The 16,934-nt window shown below is 47.2% G+C and overlaps 10 non-coding genes across 10 annotated transcripts; 6 read left to right on the plus strand and 4 right to left on the minus strand.

The window, feature by feature from the left end:
• The first annotated feature begins 788 nt into the window (after positions 1 to 788).
• Positions 789 to 861, plus strand: trnak-cuu (transfer RNA lysine (anticodon CUU)). The gene has a single exon. It is a non-coding gene; the product is annotated as a tRNA-Lys (tRNA).
• A 313-nt stretch (positions 862 to 1,174) lies between these two features.
• On the minus strand, positions 1,175 to 1,256 carry trnas-gcu (transfer RNA serine (anticodon GCU)). The gene has a single exon. It is a non-coding gene; the product is annotated as a tRNA-Ser (tRNA).
• A 1,856-nt stretch (positions 1,257 to 3,112) lies between these two features.
• Positions 3,113 to 3,185, minus strand: trnak-uuu (transfer RNA lysine (anticodon UUU)). Its single transcript has one exon. It is a non-coding gene; the product is annotated as a tRNA-Lys (tRNA).
• A 495-nt stretch (positions 3,186 to 3,680) lies between these two features.
• trnan-guu (transfer RNA asparagine (anticodon GUU)) lies at positions 3,681 to 3,754 on the plus strand. Its single transcript has one exon. It is a non-coding gene; the product is annotated as a tRNA-Asn (tRNA).
• Positions 3,755 to 4,699: 945 nt separating this feature from the next.
• trnas-cga (transfer RNA serine (anticodon CGA)) lies at positions 4,700 to 4,781 on the plus strand. Its single transcript has one exon. It is a non-coding gene; the product is annotated as a tRNA-Ser (tRNA).
• A 1,351-nt stretch (positions 4,782 to 6,132) lies between these two features.
• Positions 6,133 to 6,203, plus strand: trnag-gcc (transfer RNA glycine (anticodon GCC)). The gene has a single exon. It is a non-coding gene; the product is annotated as a tRNA-Gly (tRNA).
• Positions 6,204 to 6,560: 357 nt separating this feature from the next.
• Positions 6,561 to 6,634, plus strand: trnat-agu (transfer RNA threonine (anticodon AGU)). Its single transcript has one exon. It is a non-coding gene; the product is annotated as a tRNA-Thr (tRNA).
• A 1,258-nt stretch (positions 6,635 to 7,892) lies between these two features.
• Positions 7,893 to 7,974, minus strand: trnas-gcu (transfer RNA serine (anticodon GCU)). Its single transcript has one exon. It is a non-coding gene; the product is annotated as a tRNA-Ser (tRNA).
• A 3,776-nt stretch (positions 7,975 to 11,750) lies between these two features.
• trnat-ugu (transfer RNA threonine (anticodon UGU)) lies at positions 11,751 to 11,824 on the plus strand. The gene has a single exon. It is a non-coding gene; the product is annotated as a tRNA-Thr (tRNA).
• A 1,974-nt stretch (positions 11,825 to 13,798) lies between these two features.
• On the minus strand, positions 13,799 to 13,962 carry LOC131126864 (U1 spliceosomal RNA). The gene has a single exon (XR_009129382.1). It is a non-coding gene; the product is annotated as a U1 spliceosomal RNA (small nuclear RNA).
• Positions 13,963 to 16,934: the final 2,972 nt, after the last annotated feature.

A 16,934-nucleotide genomic window follows, 5' to 3' on the forward strand; every position in this document is an offset into this window, starting at 1 on the left:
CAAATTGACGTTGCATCCACAGCTGACGTGATTGTTGTGGATCCCATTACGCCAGAAGGTGCTTGAATCCAAAGAGTAAGACATTGTGATGTGTTGTCATTCAGCGCCACTTTGCAGAGGCTCATCCACTTGACAGTTGATTTTTTTTTCTCTTACAGTGTGTCCCCACGTGGCCTTGGTGGTTCAGTGGTAGAATTCTCACTTGCCAAGTGGGGGCCGCGCGCGTGTTGTTGACATTTGCTGCCAGCCAATCAGGATGCGACACAGACGTCAGACAAGCAAAGAGACTCGCCTGCCACGCGGGCATGATTACCATTACCCTCTATCAGGGATGGCAACTGAATTAAGAATCAATGCCAGAAACCTGCCACAGGATTTCAGATAATGTTTTGATGCAGACTGGTCATGATGCCTCTGATGAATTCAATTCATTAATTAATTAAAATTAATTAAACCACTACCTGTGAGAGGTAAGGTACACCATTGCACTAAACATTGATAGAATAGTTAGTAATGGAGTTAGTAGTGAATAACTAACAATGCTTGTGGGGATTTTTTTGGTTTTGGACATCTTTCAGATAAATAAACATGCAAACTGACCCGGGAACATCATGGCTGTTCCTGGCAAATGAACATAACAGGAGGGTTAAGATGACTACACTTCCAAAGTTCTCAGCTATGACTGAACCTCTCGCTCCTTTGTTCCCTGAGAAACTAGGTTGGGTGTGGAATTGATCAAACATCAAGAAGACCACATAGATTAAAAAGTGATTTCCCGGCACAAAAATGCCCGGTTAGCTCAGTCGGGAGAGCATGAGACTCTTAATCTCAGGGTCGTGGGTTCGAGCCCCACATTGGGTGGTTCAGCTCTTTTGGTGATACATCTTAAAGATTTCTTTCGTGTGGAAAATTCTGCAACATGCGGAAAACATTTCATTCGAAGTACACAAAAACAAATCCCATTCTAGTAGGACCACAAATGGTAGAGCGCTCACTTCGCATGTGAGATGAAGTGCAATCGATGCCTGCATTCTCCAAATGGTATATTATGCCTTTTTATTGCCAAAAAAGCATTCTCAATCTCCCACATCGTACCGGATGCTTGGATTAATTGCATTCTAATGATGTTTCCTAAAAACACAGGTGGTGTCAAAACTGGTGCATTAGTATAGTCCGATGAGGATGGGATTCGAACCCATGCGTGCAGAACACAATGGATTAGCAGTCCATCACCTTAACCTCTCGGTCACCTCATCTCCTTTGTGGACATGGTCATGTTGACTCAAAATGACACATCTTATTAGTGTTTTGGTGTTGCAGAAATTGTGGCAGCCTTCCTGTGCAGCGGGGGGATTTAACTCAAAGGCTAGAGTTCTTGCTCTACATGCAAGAAATAGCGGGTTTGATACCCGTATTGTCGAAATGATATGTTATGGCTTTTTTTTGCCAACAAAAGCGTTCTTGATCTCCGACATCATACCTTATACTTTGATTCATTGCATGCTAAGAACGTTTACTAAAAATACAGGTGTGGTCAAAACTAGTGTATTTTTACATCACCACACTTCAAGTGGACAGACAATCTTGTCTTTTCAGACAATACAATTACAAAAGCAACACACACCTGCCATGACCCTGAATCGGCCGGGGTTGTTGCGGCCACAACACAGAGTAGGAACCACTATACAATTACGGCTGTGAGCTATGCTTTTCTGGGCAAGAACCATAAACTCAGACTTGGAGGTGCAGATTGCTCATTCCAGCTGGTTCTTTTTCGTCTGCGAGCAAAGCTTGAATTTCATGTGGGTGTTGTCCTGGCGGGAGAAACATTTTAGCTTGTGTCGGCATGGCTACCATGACAAAAGCCCATTTTCCTTTCCAGTAAATGTGCATCAGCTGAACACTTTGCAGACCTAATGCTGTGAACATTTGCGCGAACTCAAGGTCGGGTCCTACATCCTGTTTGTGTCTGATTGTAACATGATATGCATCAGGATTCTGTATGTCACCTCCCAACTGCACTTGTCTGGTCTTAATATGTCATTGGCTGTGTTGTTGTGATCGATGTTGATGAAATCAAGAGAACAAAGTCACCCCTTTACAAACTATTTGCCAATTCACGATGTAAACAGCAATTGTGCTGAAAACTGGGATTGAACCAGGGACCTTGAGAGATTCAATCCAACGCTCTCCCAACTGAGCAATTTCAGCTGCAAAGGGGTTTCTCTGCTTTTTCAGTCTGGGCTAAAAGTGGGGGTAGGGTGAAGCTGTGTCTGTGCCACGTACTATGTTGCTGTGTACCTGGTCCAGTGTGTTCTCATCTTGGGTTGGAATGTCCCCATGCTGGTAAAGAGTGGGGAATACAGTCCGTTGATGAGGATAAGCGGTACAGTGGAGTTCACTGGTTGAAGTCGCCAGGTACCATAAAAATGGCAATGGGCCACGAGGGTGTTCTGAATTCCCCTTTGGCCAAATTGGCTAAATGGCCGTACAAAAAGCACCATACTTGGAGCCTGTGGTCAATGTCAACAGTTGGGCTAATTCAGTTCCGTTGAGACGGTGATTATGTACCAAGTCAGTTATGTCAGTCAGGATTTGGTCAAGGTTGTTGTGTGGTTTTGACATGGATAAGGCTATGTATCTAAATTTAGGAGGAGTCCATGGTCTGTAAACATACTGAGGTACTCCCACTGCTGTTGCGGAACTTGCGGGACCTTGCAAATTTCCCCACTGAGGGACGAATGAAGGCATATCTTATCTTCTACCATAGGGTAGGCTTTTTCTTGCCATTCTTAATGCTTTCCCAAGTTCCAACATTTCCTTTGGAGCGAGTTTGATAACCGAGCCCACCCAGGGACTCTCAATTCACACGTGTTGGACGTTGGACTCCCTCGTATGAACATTTTTCCCCATTGGCGAACTGTTTTTGTGTTGGTGCCAGATGCACAGCTGGCGCTGTGGCTAAGCTGGTCAAAGTGCCTGTCTCGCACTGTATCTTCAATTTAATTATTGAGAATGGCGTTTACCCACAGTCCTGGAAGATCGCAAAGGTGCTTGGTCGAAAAGCTTTACTTAAACAAGTTAATCAGGGAAGGGGCCTGCCTACCTTCACCGCCTGAACAGGGACTTGAACCCTGGACCCTCAGATTAAAAGTCAGATGCTCTACCAACTGAGCTATCCAGGCGTTTGTTGAACAAGGACAACTCACAAGGTAAAATCTTCTGGCATACTGTACTTGACCTTGCAGCGATGAGAGCTTCCTCTCTGGCTCTCAACAAAGGCGGTCGCATCTTTCCCCTCTCCTCCCTATCCCTTATCTTCCCTGCTTTGTTGTCCCCTGTCCATCCTGTCGATGGAGTTTGACTTGATTCTTTGTCACGCAGTCTGAAATTGGCAAACTGAGAAATTCTGATTGAGTGACCAATGCAGTCTGTCTATTTTAATACATTTCGTCTCAACTCATGTTGAAAAAGGACAGAGCCATTTCCGTGAGAGCACAAGACCCCTGGATTGTACCCAAAAATACTTTGCGTTCATCAAAGAGTAAAGCTGGTGTCCTGGTTTGCAATGCCTCGATTGTTACACCAGAAGGTGCGAGTCACATCCAAAACAAAGGGCATGCTGGACGCATAGCATGCGTTAGTATGGCTTCAACTGAACAGAAGTTGGCAGGGTGTGAGTCTCTGTGGCGCAATCGGTCAGTGCGCTCGGCTGTTAACCGGGAGGCTGGTGGTTCGAGCCCACCCAGGGACTTTCTCTGGATGCATCAGTGTCACTGTTCATTCATGTTTGCCCTCCACTCTTGCACAGCACTTGTGTGGTTCCCAATTGGCAAACTGCGTGTCAGTGACTTTTCAAAAGCCCATTCCAGCTTCCATGGTCTAACACATTTGATCAGAAGTTAGGTTGATCAAGTCACAGATTTCAGTTTGAAGCTCTGCTTGAAAATATTAGGTTTGCAAAAGCGCCAGCCAGGATTATAGATTAAGAGACGACGGAATGCTTTTATGTTAAAAGGAATCAAGTCAAACCCCATCAACTGGTAAGCAGTTTAAGAGAAAACACTGTATACTGCTGTGATTTTTTGACAGACATGTCTAGTAAACAGGAGATCCTGGGTTCAAATCCCAGCAGTGCCTTCTCTGTGTTTCAGCAGCTCCTATGCTGTTATTTAAAAGAAATGTTGTTCTTGTTCTGTTGAATAAAGACCCATCATTTCTGATGTCATATGTAGTATACATATCACATGTACTACAATGCTCCCTACAAAGACAATACCCTTGTGTATTTGGACATTTGCAGGTTTAAGAAAACAGACCACATTAGCCAAATATCTTCTGGACAAAAGAGGGGTCAGACAAGACAAAGTTTGAGCCAGTCACCTGAACATTAGACTTTTGATCTGAGTGTCCGGGATTCAAGTCCCTGTTCAGGTGACCAGTGATAGGGTCTGAGGTCCACTTGCAAACGCCTCCTTTTTGCCCACAAAATACAAGGGCAACAGGACAATCCCTTGGTACTTTATGGAAACAATGTGAGGTGCCTGGCTTTTAACTAGGAGTGGAAAGACTTGTGTAGCCCCTCACACAAACCATGTGGCTTCCTCCCATGCACATGTTGCCAGCTGATCCTTGACATCAGCAAAATTTTGGTTCTAGGACAATGGGGTCACCTGCCCCCATTGGTCTTTTCCAAGGAGTCACGGTGGCCGAGAGGTTAAGGCGTTGGACTCGAAATCCAATGGGGTTTCCCCACACAGGTTGGAATCCCGTCTGTGACGCTTTGGCTGGGCATTTGTTGCCACCATGCTGTTTACCTTGTGGTGGAGTACTGTTGGTTATGAGGGCCGGGGTGTTGTCCTTTCACGGTCCGCATTCTCTACACTGGAGGTCTAAATTTTGGGTAGAGGATAATGGGGTCCACTGTCCCCATTGATCTGCTTCTTGTAGTCTCGGTGGCCGAGAGGTTTGTTGCCACTCTGCTTTGACATGCTGTTTTCTTTACCTCTCCCCGGTCGAGGGTGTTTCACAGGTGGGTGGGTGGTGTGATGTTGGATATGGGGGCCAGTGGTTTGTCGCCCTTTTGTTGTTCCTGGAGCACATATAGAAGAGTGACCAGTACGGGGGGTCGAACCCATGACCTTGGCGTTATGAGCACCACACGCTGACCAACTGAGCTAATCGGGATAGCGGCAGAGAGCTGCTGGAATGACAAGGCGCTACGAAATGCGTATCGGGCGAGCCTCAGCGTCTGGGTCTCATCCCGAGCGGCCAGCTCATCTTGCACTTGTTGGCTGAGGCTCGCCCGATATGCGCTCCGCAGCGCCTTGTCATTCCAGCCGCTCTCTGTCGCTATCCATTCGACTCGACAACCGGCTGCGGGAGCACAGCGCACAGCGGAGCCTCTCCGACCCACACGTCGGCTCCAAATCCCACCTCCTGGGGCTCTTCCGGCACCACTCCTCCCTCCCTGCTCCAGCAGCGGAGCGCCGTCTGATGACGTCGGGAGTGTCGTCCCCATGCAACTGGGAGCCAGTCGCCTTTCGTCAGCGGAGAGGAGTCACCGTCCACGCCTGTGGCTGTGCCTGTACTGTGGGAGTCCTACACACAATTTCCCGCTGTCCAGTTCGCCCAGCACGCCAACGCTCTTCCTCCACCAGGGATATTCCCCAGCTGCTGGCACTGCCCGCTCCAACCACACCGGCTGCGTCATCCGCTTTGGTGGGCCGACTTCAGGTGGAAGGTACGATATCCTGGGCGGGGGAAGCTTCTCCTACCACAGCATAAATTGACTCTGGGGCGGACGAGAACTTCATTGATAGCGGACTGGTCAGTTCTCTCAACATTCCTACTGTTGAGCTTGTCCCCCACAAGAATGTCCGCTCGCTAGATGAACATCACCTGGCATGCATTACGCATCAGACGTGCGCCATATCCTTGGTGCTGCCGGGTAACCACCACAAGGTCACAATTTTTTTTCTTATGCCCTCTCGCTCAGCTCTGTTAGTACTCGGCCTCCCCTGGCATCCTGTGCGTGTGTTGTGATTGTGATGTTTTGTCATTCAGCGCCACTTTGCAGAGGCACATCCACTCGACAATTTAATTTGTTCTCCGACGGTGTTTCCCAATGTGGCATTGGTGGTTCAGTGGTAGAATTCTCGCTTGCCAAGCGGGAGGCCCGGGTTCGATTCCCGGCCAATGCAGTATATCTCAGCTTGTACCTTTCTTTAGAGCTCATGTTGAAAAAGTACAAAGGCTCTTTTCCTGCAAAAGGGCAGTATTCAGAATGACACCTGAAACGTAACAGACCGGACCACCCGAGAGTTAAGGTGGACAGCACTTGAGTATTTGCAAATTTCTGAAACCTGACTGCAGTCATGCTGTTGTAGTCTCTGTCACGCAATTGGTCAGAACGTTTGGCTGTTAACTGAGAGGTTGGTGGTTCGAGCCCACCCAGGGACTCTCAATTCACACATTTGTTGGACTTTGGACTCCCTCCCTTGTATGAACATTTTTCCCCATTGGCGAACTGTTTTTGTGTTGGTGCCAGATGCACTGCTGGCACTGTGGCTAAGCTGGTCAAAGTGCCTGTCTAGTAAACAGGAGATCCTGGGTTCAAATCCCAGCAGTGCCTGGGTGCTTGGTCAGTGAAACTTTGGCAGCTGATTTGTGAACCATGTACTTCTTTTTGTCACTTGCCCTTCAAGAACGAATCGACGTTGCATCCACAGCTGACGTGATTGTTGTGGATCCCATTACGCCAGAAGGTGCTTGAATCCAAAGAGTATGACATTGTGATGTGTTGTCATTCAGCGCCACTTTGCAGAGGCTCATCCACTTGACAGTTGATTTTTTTTCTCTTACAGTGTGTCCCCACGTGGCCTTGGTGGTTCAGTGGTAGAATTCTCACTTGCCAAGCGGGGGCCGCGCGCGTGTTGTTGACATTTGCTGCCAGCCAATCAGGATGCGACACAGACGTCAGACAAGCAAAGAGACTCGCCTGCCACGCGGGCATGATTACCATTACCATCTATCAGGGATGGCAACTGAATTAAGAATCAATGCCAGAAACCTGCCACAGGATTTCAGATAATGTTTTGATGCAGACTGGTCATGATGCCTCTGATTAATTCAATTCATTAATTAATTAAAATTAATTAAACCACTACCTGTGAGAGGTAAGGTACACCATTGCACTAAACATTGATAGAATAGTTAGTAATGGAGTTAGTAGTGAATAACTAACAATGCTTGTGGGGATTTTTTTGGTTTTGGACATCTTTCAGATAAATAAACATGCAAACTGACCCGGGAACATCATGGCTGTTCCTGGCAAATGAACATAACAGGAGGGTTAAGATGACTACACTTCCAAAGTTCTCAGCTATGACTGAACCTCTCGCTCCTTTGTTCCCTGAGAAACTAGGTTGGGTGTGGAATTGATCAAACATCAAGAAGACCACATCAATTTAAAAAAATTAAAAAGTGATTTCCTGGCAGAAAAATGCACGGTTAGCTCAGTCGGGAGAGCATGAGACTCTTAATCTCAGGGTCGAGGGTTCGAGCCCCACATTGGGCGGTTCAGCTCTTTTGGTGATACATCTTAAAGATTTCTTTCGTGTGGAAAATTCTGCAACATGCGGAAAACATTTCATTCGAAGTACACAAAAACAAATCCCATTCTAGTAGGACCACAAATGGTAGAGCGCTCACTTTGCATGTGAGATGAAGTGGAATCGATGCCTGCATTCTCCAAATGGTATATTATGCCCATTTCTTGCCAAAAAAGCAGTCTCAATCTCCCACATCGTACCGGATGCTTGGATTAATTGCATTCTAATGATGTTTCCTAAAAACACAGGTGGTGTCAAAACTGGTGCATTTGTATAGTCCGATGAGGATGGGATTCGAACCCATGCGTGCAGAACACAATGGATTAGCAGTCCATCACCTTAACCTCTCGGTCACCTCTTCTCCTTTGTGGACTTGGTCATGTTGACTCAAAATGACACATCTTAATTAGTGTTTTGGTGTTGCAGAAATTGTGGCAGCCTTCCTGTGCAGCGGGGGGATTTAACTCAAAGGCTAGAGTTATTGCTCTACATGCAAGAAATAGTGGGTTTGATACCCGTATTGTCGAAATGATATGTTATGGCTTTTTTTTTGCCAACAAAAGCGTTCTTGATCTCCGATATCGTACCTTATACTTTGATTCATTGCATGCTAATAATGTTTACTAAAAATACAGGTGTGGTCAAACTAGTGTATTTTTACATCACCACACTTCAAGTGGACAGACAATCTTGTCTTTTCAGACAATACAATTACAAAAGCAACACACACCTGCCATGACCCTGAATCGGCCGGGGTTGCTGCGGCCACAGCACAGAGTAGGAACCACTATACAATTACGGCTGTGAGCTATGCTTTTCTGGGCAAGAACCATAAACTCAGACTTGGAGGTGCAGATTGCTCATTCCAGCTGGTTCTTTTTCGTCTGCGAGCAAAGCTTGAATTTCATGTGGGTGTTGTCCTGGCGGGAGAAACATTTTAGCTTGTGTCGGCATGGCTACCGTGACAAAAGCCTATTTTCCTTTCCAGTAAATGTGCATCAGCTGAACACTTTGCAGACCTAATGCTGGGAACATTTGTTGTATGTCACCTCCCAACTGAACTTGTCTGGTCTTAATATGTAATTGTCTGGCTGTGTTGTTGTGATCGATGTTGATGAAATCAAGAGAACAAAGTCACCCCTTTACAAACTATTTGCCAACTCACGATGCAAACAGCGATTGTGCTGAAAACTGGGCTTGAACCAGGGACCTTTAGATAGTCAGTCCAACGCTCTCCCAAATAAGCAATTTCAGCTGCAAAGGTGTTTCTCTGCATTTTCAGTCTGAGCTAAAAGTGGGGGTAGGGTGAAGCTGTGTCTGTGCCACGTACTATGTTGCTGTGTACCTTGTCCAGTGTGTTCTCATCTTGGGTTGGAATGTCCCCATGCTGGTAACGGGTGGGGAATACAGTCCGTTGATGACGATAAGCGGGACAGAAAATGGATGGAGTTCACTGGTTGAAGTCGCCAGGTACCATAAAAATGGTAATGGGCCACAAGCGTGTTTTGAATTCCCCTTTGGCCAAATTGGCTAAATGGCCGTACAAAAAGCACCATACTTGGAGCCTGTGGTCAATGTCAACAGTCGGGCTAATTCAGTTCCGTTGAGACGGTGATTATGTACCAAGTCAGTTATGTCAGTCAGGATTTGGTCAAGGTTGTTGTGTGGTTTGGGCATGGATAAGGCTATGTATCTAAATTCAGGAGGAGTCCATGGTGCGTAAACATACTGAGATACTCCCCCTGCTGTTGCGGAACTTGCGGGAACTTGCAAATTTTCCCACTGAGGGACGAATAAAGGCATATCTTATCTTCTACCATACGGTAGGCTTTTCCTTCTACTTCAAAGGGTAGGTTTTGGCAAGAAGTAGGATTCTTAATCCTACTTCTTGAAAGCCATTCTTAATGCTTTCCCGAGTTCCAACATTTCCTTGGGAGCGAGTTTGATAACCTCGGGGTGTGGACATACTCGTTGATATGCCAACGGGGTTGGGAGGATTCCAACTATGGTCTTTTGGTTTGAGTGTGTCATTTAATTGAGTCGAGTCAATAGTTCCCCAAGAGAGGGTGGACATGGGTGTCTGTTCAGGGGCAGTTGCAGAGTGATCATAAATTGGAAATGTTGGGTACAAAGATGTGGCCTGAGTCGGAGTCTGTAGAACTACAGATGACTGAAAGTCTCGCTCCTTCTGAAACAAGGTTGTCTGTGGAATTGATCAAACATGAAGATGGCCACATCGATAAAAAAGAAAAACAAAAAATTATATCTACAGCAGAAAAAGGCTTGGTTAGCTCAGTGGGTAGAGCATGAGACTCTTACTCTCAGGGTCCTGGGTTTGAGACCCACATTGGGTGTGCATGTGAGGAAGACACTTGGTTTGTGTGCGGGGCTACACAAACCTTTCCAGTTCCAGTTAAAAGGTAGGCACCTCAGGCAGGCATTGGTGGTTCAGTGGTAGAATTCTCGCTTGCCAAGCGGGAGGCCCGGGTCTGATTCCCGGCCAATACAGTATATCTAAGCTTTTACCTAGAGCTCATGTTGAAAAAGGACAAAGGCTCTTTTCCTGCCAAAGGGCAGAACTCAGAATGACACCTGAAAAGTAACAGACCGGACCACCTGAGAGTTAAGGTGGACAGCACTTGAGTATTTGCAAATTTCTGTCAGAAGTGGAAACTTACTGAAACCTTACTGCAGTAACGCGGATGTAGTCTCTATGGATCAATTGGGCAGCGCGTTCGGCTGTTAACTGAGAGGTTGGTGGTTCGAGCTCACCCAGGGACGCTCAATTGACACATGTGTTTGGCTTTGGGCTCCCTCCCTTGTATGAACATTTTTCCCCATTGGTGAACTGTTTTTGTGTCGGTGCCAGATGCACAGGATTTCCTTTTTTACTAAAGGCATCATTGTCAAGTTTGCATGCTTCACAGGCACTATGCTTTAGTTGGTCAAATTACATGCCAAGCAAAGAGGGGCTCCTTGGTTCTAATTCCAGCAGTCCTCTACTGGTATTTCCATGACTCTGGTTTTCATACTTTTTATCAGAGGTCATGTTGAAGAACAAAGACTGTTTTCTGGAGAAACGCAAGACCCCAGGATGCAATAGGTCTGCTTTGTATACTTTTCAGCAGCAGTCATGTTGAAAAGCACCCCTGGTTTACTGCCCAGGAGGAGCAGCCTCGGCCACTTTAGAATGAAGGGTGACGCCACTTCAAGATGCAAGAAGCTGTCAGAAGTGGGACTCAAACCCACGCCTCATTAGATACTGCAACCTGAATGCAGCGCCTTCGACTGCTCGGCCATCCTGACCCTCCAGAGCCCACTTTTTTAAAAGGCATTCATACACTCTGTAGGTTATTATTTTATGTTAGTGTCAGGTTCAAACTCCTGGGACACTTGTAAAAACACTGAATTACAGAAGAGACAGACAACAAAATTCAAAATTTCTCGCAGCGAGGAAAGTGAAAAAACAAACCCAGTGACATGCCGCTCAACTCTGAGGATGCCATTCATGCTCCTCTCTTTTTATTTTCTTTAGGAGGTCCCTAATACATGGTCGTGCAACTCTAAGGGGATGGGGAAGCAAGCAGTTGCACGAGCTGTACTTGTTGTCTATGTGTGTGTGTGTATGTGAGAATAATTACTTTTTGTGCATGTGTTCTTATCTTGGCGCATTTTGCATGATGAACAGGAACATCTTCAAGGCCACTGCTGGCATTCCCAGGCACCTGCAAGATTAGTGGTGCTGGGAGTTGCTGGTCAGCATCATGGAATGTTCCTGCTTTAAAACACTCAAGACTATTGTCTATTGTCTAAGCAAACAGATATAAGGGTGATAACTTAACACTATAATAATTGAATTTACATTTTATTCTAACAGTTAGTCCAGATTAACAGCCTAGTTATTTGTGTCAGTCCCAGGGACCATTTCTAGACCCTTGTGTGACACTTGTGTTGGAGAGCCTCTTTTGGAGAGCCCTTGCATTCTTCCCAATTGGTAAACCCTTTGTATTGGTGCCAAATATACGGGATTCTCCCCCTGCTGACCGAATGACACACGACAAATGGCGTCGTCTCAATGCTGGAGCCATTCATGTCTAGAAGAGTAAAGGCAGCATTGCCAGGGTGACTTGCTTGGCTGGCGCTGTGGCTTAGCTGGTCAAAGTGCCTGTCTTGTAAACAGGAGATCCTGGGTTCAAATCCCAGCAGTGCCTGGCTGCTTAGTCCGTGAAACTTTGGAAGCTGATTTCTGACCCACGTACCTCTTTTCCTCACTTGCCCTTCAAAAACGAGTCAATGGTGCATCCACAGCTGACATGATTGTTGTGGATCCCGTTACGCCAGAAGGTGCTTGAACCCAAAGAGTATGACATTGTGATGTTTTGTCATTCAGCGCCACTTTGCAGAGGCTCATCCACTTGACAGTTTAATTTTTTTTCTCCGACAGTGCAAACCCATGTGGCATTGGTGGTTCAGTGGTAGAATTCTCGCTTGCCAAGCGGGAGGCCCAGGTCCAATTCCCAGCCAATGCAGTGTATCTCAGCTTGTATCTTTCTTTAGAGTTCATGTGAAAAAATACAAAGGCTCTTTTTCCTGCGAAAGGGCAGAACTCAGAATGACACCTGAAAAGTAAGAGAACGGACCACCTGACAGTTAAGGTGGACAGCACTTGAGTATTTGCACATTTCTGTCAGAAGTAGAAACTTATCGAAACCTTACTGCAGTGATGCTGATGTAGTCTCTGTGCAATTGGTCAAAGCGTTGGCCGGGCCGCGCTTGTGTTGTTGACATTTGCTGCCAGCCAATCAGGATGCGAGACAGATGTCAGACAAGCAGAGAGACTTTGGAGAAATGAAGTCAGGTATTTGAATCCCGTCTAAGCCATCAGTCAAGTCACAGTTTTCTTCTCCACAATATTATTTTTTTCCAATTAATCCCTATATAATTACAAATTATTCCTATCAGGCTTATATTGATACCAGTGCTTGAAATAAAATACAAAATCAATGCAATGTCACAAAGAATATTTATTTATCAGGTTGCCACACTCAAGAACACTCTCAATAATAATAAAAAAAATCTACATGGAAGCAGTTATGAATAATGAATATACACATTGTTCACTTATTTTGCCGCCTTTGTTTGTCCTTTTCATAGAAAGGAGAGGCCTGGAACTCCCTCCAGCTCATCTCTTTTTCCATCCTGTGCTCTCTATAGATGGAGAACACTTTGGCAGGACAGTAGATGTACTTCTCTGAAGCCAGTGTGGATGCGGGGGCTTTTCCGGCCCTGCTTCAGCTGCATCCTGCAGAGGCACTTTCCGACAGGAGGTGGAGGAGATTCCTCCCTCTTTCTCTTCTTCTGCTGTTTTTCCTCCACCCTCTTTCTTGTCTCATCCACCTCTCGCTGGAAGAAGTCTGTTTGACTGAAATCTTTAAATGGCATCTTAGGGTCTGTCAGACCTTCTGCAGCAATAAGATTATCTGACAGGGCCTTGTTGATGAACGTCGTGGTTGATGTCCCATCCACTTGATATTTTGATATTGGTTGGCCACAGCACAGACATGGTTTTTGTTTGAGTTTTTTGACACAGGAGGTGGTTGCTGCTGCTCCAACGGGGTATGAGCAGGTGGTGGTGGTGAAATAACCATCGCTGCAGGCAGTGTCACTACAGGCACAAGATGCAACTATTCCAACAAAGGGACAAATGATTACGTTTTTACCTGGCTTTGCTTTGGCTGAGCGAGAAGTCCTTTCAGGCAAGAAAACAGCAAAAAGCAACACACACCAGCCGTGACTCAAACAAAACACAGAATACAAACAACAACACGATTACGGCTACAAGCTATCGTTGTTTGGGTGAGAACCATGAACTCCTACTCAGAGGTGCGGATTGCTCATTCTCGCTGCTTCAAATTTGCCTGCGAGCAAACCTTGAACTTTAGACTCAGATCAATCGAAATGTTTGCCGACGCCCCTTTCTCTGTCTTGTTGCCGTTTCTCATTGAGGTTTCCTGACTGAGAGCAGATCGGCCTCACGGCTGGTTGGTTGTCTCCTGTGGACGGGCAGACCTTTCCAGCAAGCAATGGTAGTGCTGGGCTGGTCGTTTCTTGCTTGGTCTGGCTGCACTCGCACGCCAAGGAGCTCGCCGCGGTGCTGCGCCTGCCTCTTGTTTTAAACACGGGATAAGGGGAGAGCGCGAACGCAGTCCCCCACTACCACAAATTATGCAGTCGAGATTCCCGCATTTGGGGAATTCGCAGAGGTCAGCTCAACCCATGTGCAATGGCTGAGCCTCGCCCTGGGTGAACCACCTTCTTGATCATGGTATCTCCCCTGGAAGGTAAGTATGAGTTGCACCGGTCCCGCCCGGACTAGTCTCTCGCACATGCCACATGCTGTGTGGTGGTCTCATCAGGTCGCCCACAACAAGCCCAGCCACTTGACCTGTGTCCAAATTCAGAGACAGGACTTTGGTTATCTCAAGGAGTCAGTCTGTGTGGCACTCTTGTGACTTCATTCTGAGCAAAGGCAGCGGCAGCAAGTGGCTTAGGGCAGTTGCTGCAGACGTTCAATGCGGAGACTGAAGTACTGACTCTACGTCCCTAGTCACACCATGTAACATGAGAGGCCAATATGTTTAACCCTGACACGTGTAGATGTGCAAGGTCGTTGTGAGTCAGTGGGTTGTCAGGTTCAAACTCCTGTGACACTTGTAAAAACACTTAAAGATTAAGATTAAGATATGCCTTTATTCGTCCCTCAGTGGGGAAATTTGTATTGCACAGCAGCAAGAGTACAGAATCAGTTAAGCAGTACAAAATACACAATATAGAAAAATAAACGATATAAACGACTCAAGTATTAACAAAAATCAACAGTTTTTCCCAGAGTTATATACAATACAGTATGTAGATAATATGAGACGAGATGATATATATGACCAGTCTATACACTGAGATCTTGTTAGGGAGTTAATATGAGGCATTATGGAAATACTTCACATAGAACTTAGTATATTGCATTTAGAGCCCTTAATATTGCACATGGAGGTTGATCAGATATTGCACAGTGAATGGGGTCTGGAGTAACTATACTGAATGTAAAAAGCAAAGTATTGCACAGATGTACATAGCAGTGTAGAAGTCTATTGGGAGCAGTGCTGGTTGTACAGCCTGACAGCTGCAGGAAGAAAAGACCTGCGATATCGCTCCTTCACACACTTGGGGTGAAGCAGTCTATCGCTGAAGGAGCTTTCAAGTGCTGTCAAAGTGTCCTGCAGGGGGTGGGAGTCGTTCTCCAACATGGATGATAGCTTAGCCAACATCCTCCTCTCTCCCACCACCTCCACTGGGTCAAGGGGGCAACCCAGTGCAGAGCTGGCCTTCCTGATGATCTTATCCAGTCTCTTCCTATCCGCAGCCGAAATGCTGCTGCCCCAGCAGACCACTCCCTGGAAAATGGCTGAAGCCACAACAGAGTCATAGAACGTCTTGAGGAGTGCCCCTTGCACTCCAAAAGACCTCAGTCTCCTGAGCAGATAGAGTCTGCTCATGCCCTTCCTGTAAAGCGCTTCCGTGTGATGAGTCCAGTCCAGTCTATTGTTGAGATGAACACCCAGGTACTTGTAAGATGTCACCATCTCAATGTCCATTCCCTGAATGTTCACTGGTGTTGGAGGAGAGTGGATGCGCCTGCGGAAATCCACCACCAGCTCTCTGGTTTTCCCCGTGTTGATCTGGAGGCAGTTCCGCTGGCACCAGTCCACAAAGTCCTGTGTCAGTCCTCTGTACTCCAAGTCGTCCCCATCTGTGATGAGGCCAACAATTGCAGAGTCGTCAGAGAACTTCTGCAGGTGGCAGGTTGGTGTGTTGTAGGAGAAGTCTGCTGTGTAGAGAGTGAAAAGGAACGGAGCCAGGACCGTTCCCTGCGGAGCCCCCGTACTGCAGACAACTGTGTCGGACACACAGTCCCGTGTCCTCACATACTGTGGACGGTTGGTGAGGTAATCCAGTATCCACAATGTGAGGTGCAGGTCCACCCCTGTGTTCTCCAGCTTGTCCCTCAGAAGTGCTGGCTGGATGGTGTTGAACGCACTGGAAAAATCAAAGAACATGATTCTCACCGTGCTCCCAGGTTTCTCCAGGTGAGAGAGCGCTCTGTGCTGGAGGAAGATGACAGCGTCGTCCACCCCAGTGCCAGGTTGATAGGCGAACTGGAGCGGGTCCATCGAAGGACCCACCAGGGGGCGGAGATGGTCAAGGATCAGCCGCTCCAGGGTCTTCATCAGGTGTGATGTAAGTGCCACCGGCCTGTAGCTGCTGAGGTCCTTGGGGTGCGGCGTCTTGGGGACAGGAACCACGCAGGATGTCTTCCACAGCTGTGGCACCCTCCCCAGCTTCAGGCTCAGGTTGAAGATGTGCTCAACAATCCCGCACAGCTCATCCGCGCAGGACTTCAGGAGCCTGGAGCTGATGCCGTCTGGTCCCGCCGCCTTCCTCGCCTTGGTTTTCCGGAGCTGGTTTCTCACCTGGGATGTTGTGAGGGTCAGGTTGGAGCAGGGGGGCTGTGTGCGGGGGGAGGTTAGTGAGGAGGTTGAGCTGATTAGGTGAGAAGTGGTGGGGGATGGCTGTGTGCAGGAGGGGGAGGTGGGGGTAGGGCTGTCCACTCGAGGTGTCGATGGGGGGAGTTTCGGCAGAAGTTTCGGCAGGAGGTGCTGGGCCGGGGGATGGGCAGATGGTTGATCAAACCTGTTGAAAAATAGATTCAGATCGTTAGCCTTTACCTGGTCCCCAGCAGCCTGGGAGTCGGGCCCCTTGTGGCCAGAGATGGTTTTCAGGCCTCTCCAGACTCCTCTGACGTTGTTCTGCTGCAGCTGTTCCTCCATATTTTTCCTGTAGCAGTCCTTCCCCTCCCTGATTTTCCTCCTCAGCTCCTTCTGCACAGCCTTCAGCTCTTCCCTATTTCCTGACTTAAAGACCCTCTTTTTCTCCTTTAGGCGAGCCTTTATGTCCGGATTAATCCACCGTTTGTTGTTGGAGAAACACCGTACAGTCCTGGTGGGTACAGTGTTTTCCACACAGAAGTTTATGTAGTCTGTGACGCAGTCAGTGAGACTGTCTATATCGTCCCCATGAGGATGGCAGAGTTCCTCCCACACTGTTGTGTTGAAACAGTCCTTCAGAGCCTCGTCGGCTTCATCAGACCATCTCTTCACTGTGCGGGACACAGCTGGCAGCCTGCGTACCAGAGGTTTGTACACAGGCTGGAGATGTACCAGGTTGTGGTCTGATCTTCCCAGGGGAGGAAGTGCTGTTGAATTG

This window comes from Doryrhamphus excisus, chromosome 3, assembly GCF_030265055.1.
Source record: "Doryrhamphus excisus isolate RoL2022-K1 chromosome 3, RoL_Dexc_1.0, whole genome shotgun sequence".
In the NCBI taxonomy this organism is placed as follows: domain Eukaryota; kingdom Metazoa; phylum Chordata; class Actinopteri; order Syngnathiformes; family Syngnathidae; genus Doryrhamphus; species Doryrhamphus excisus.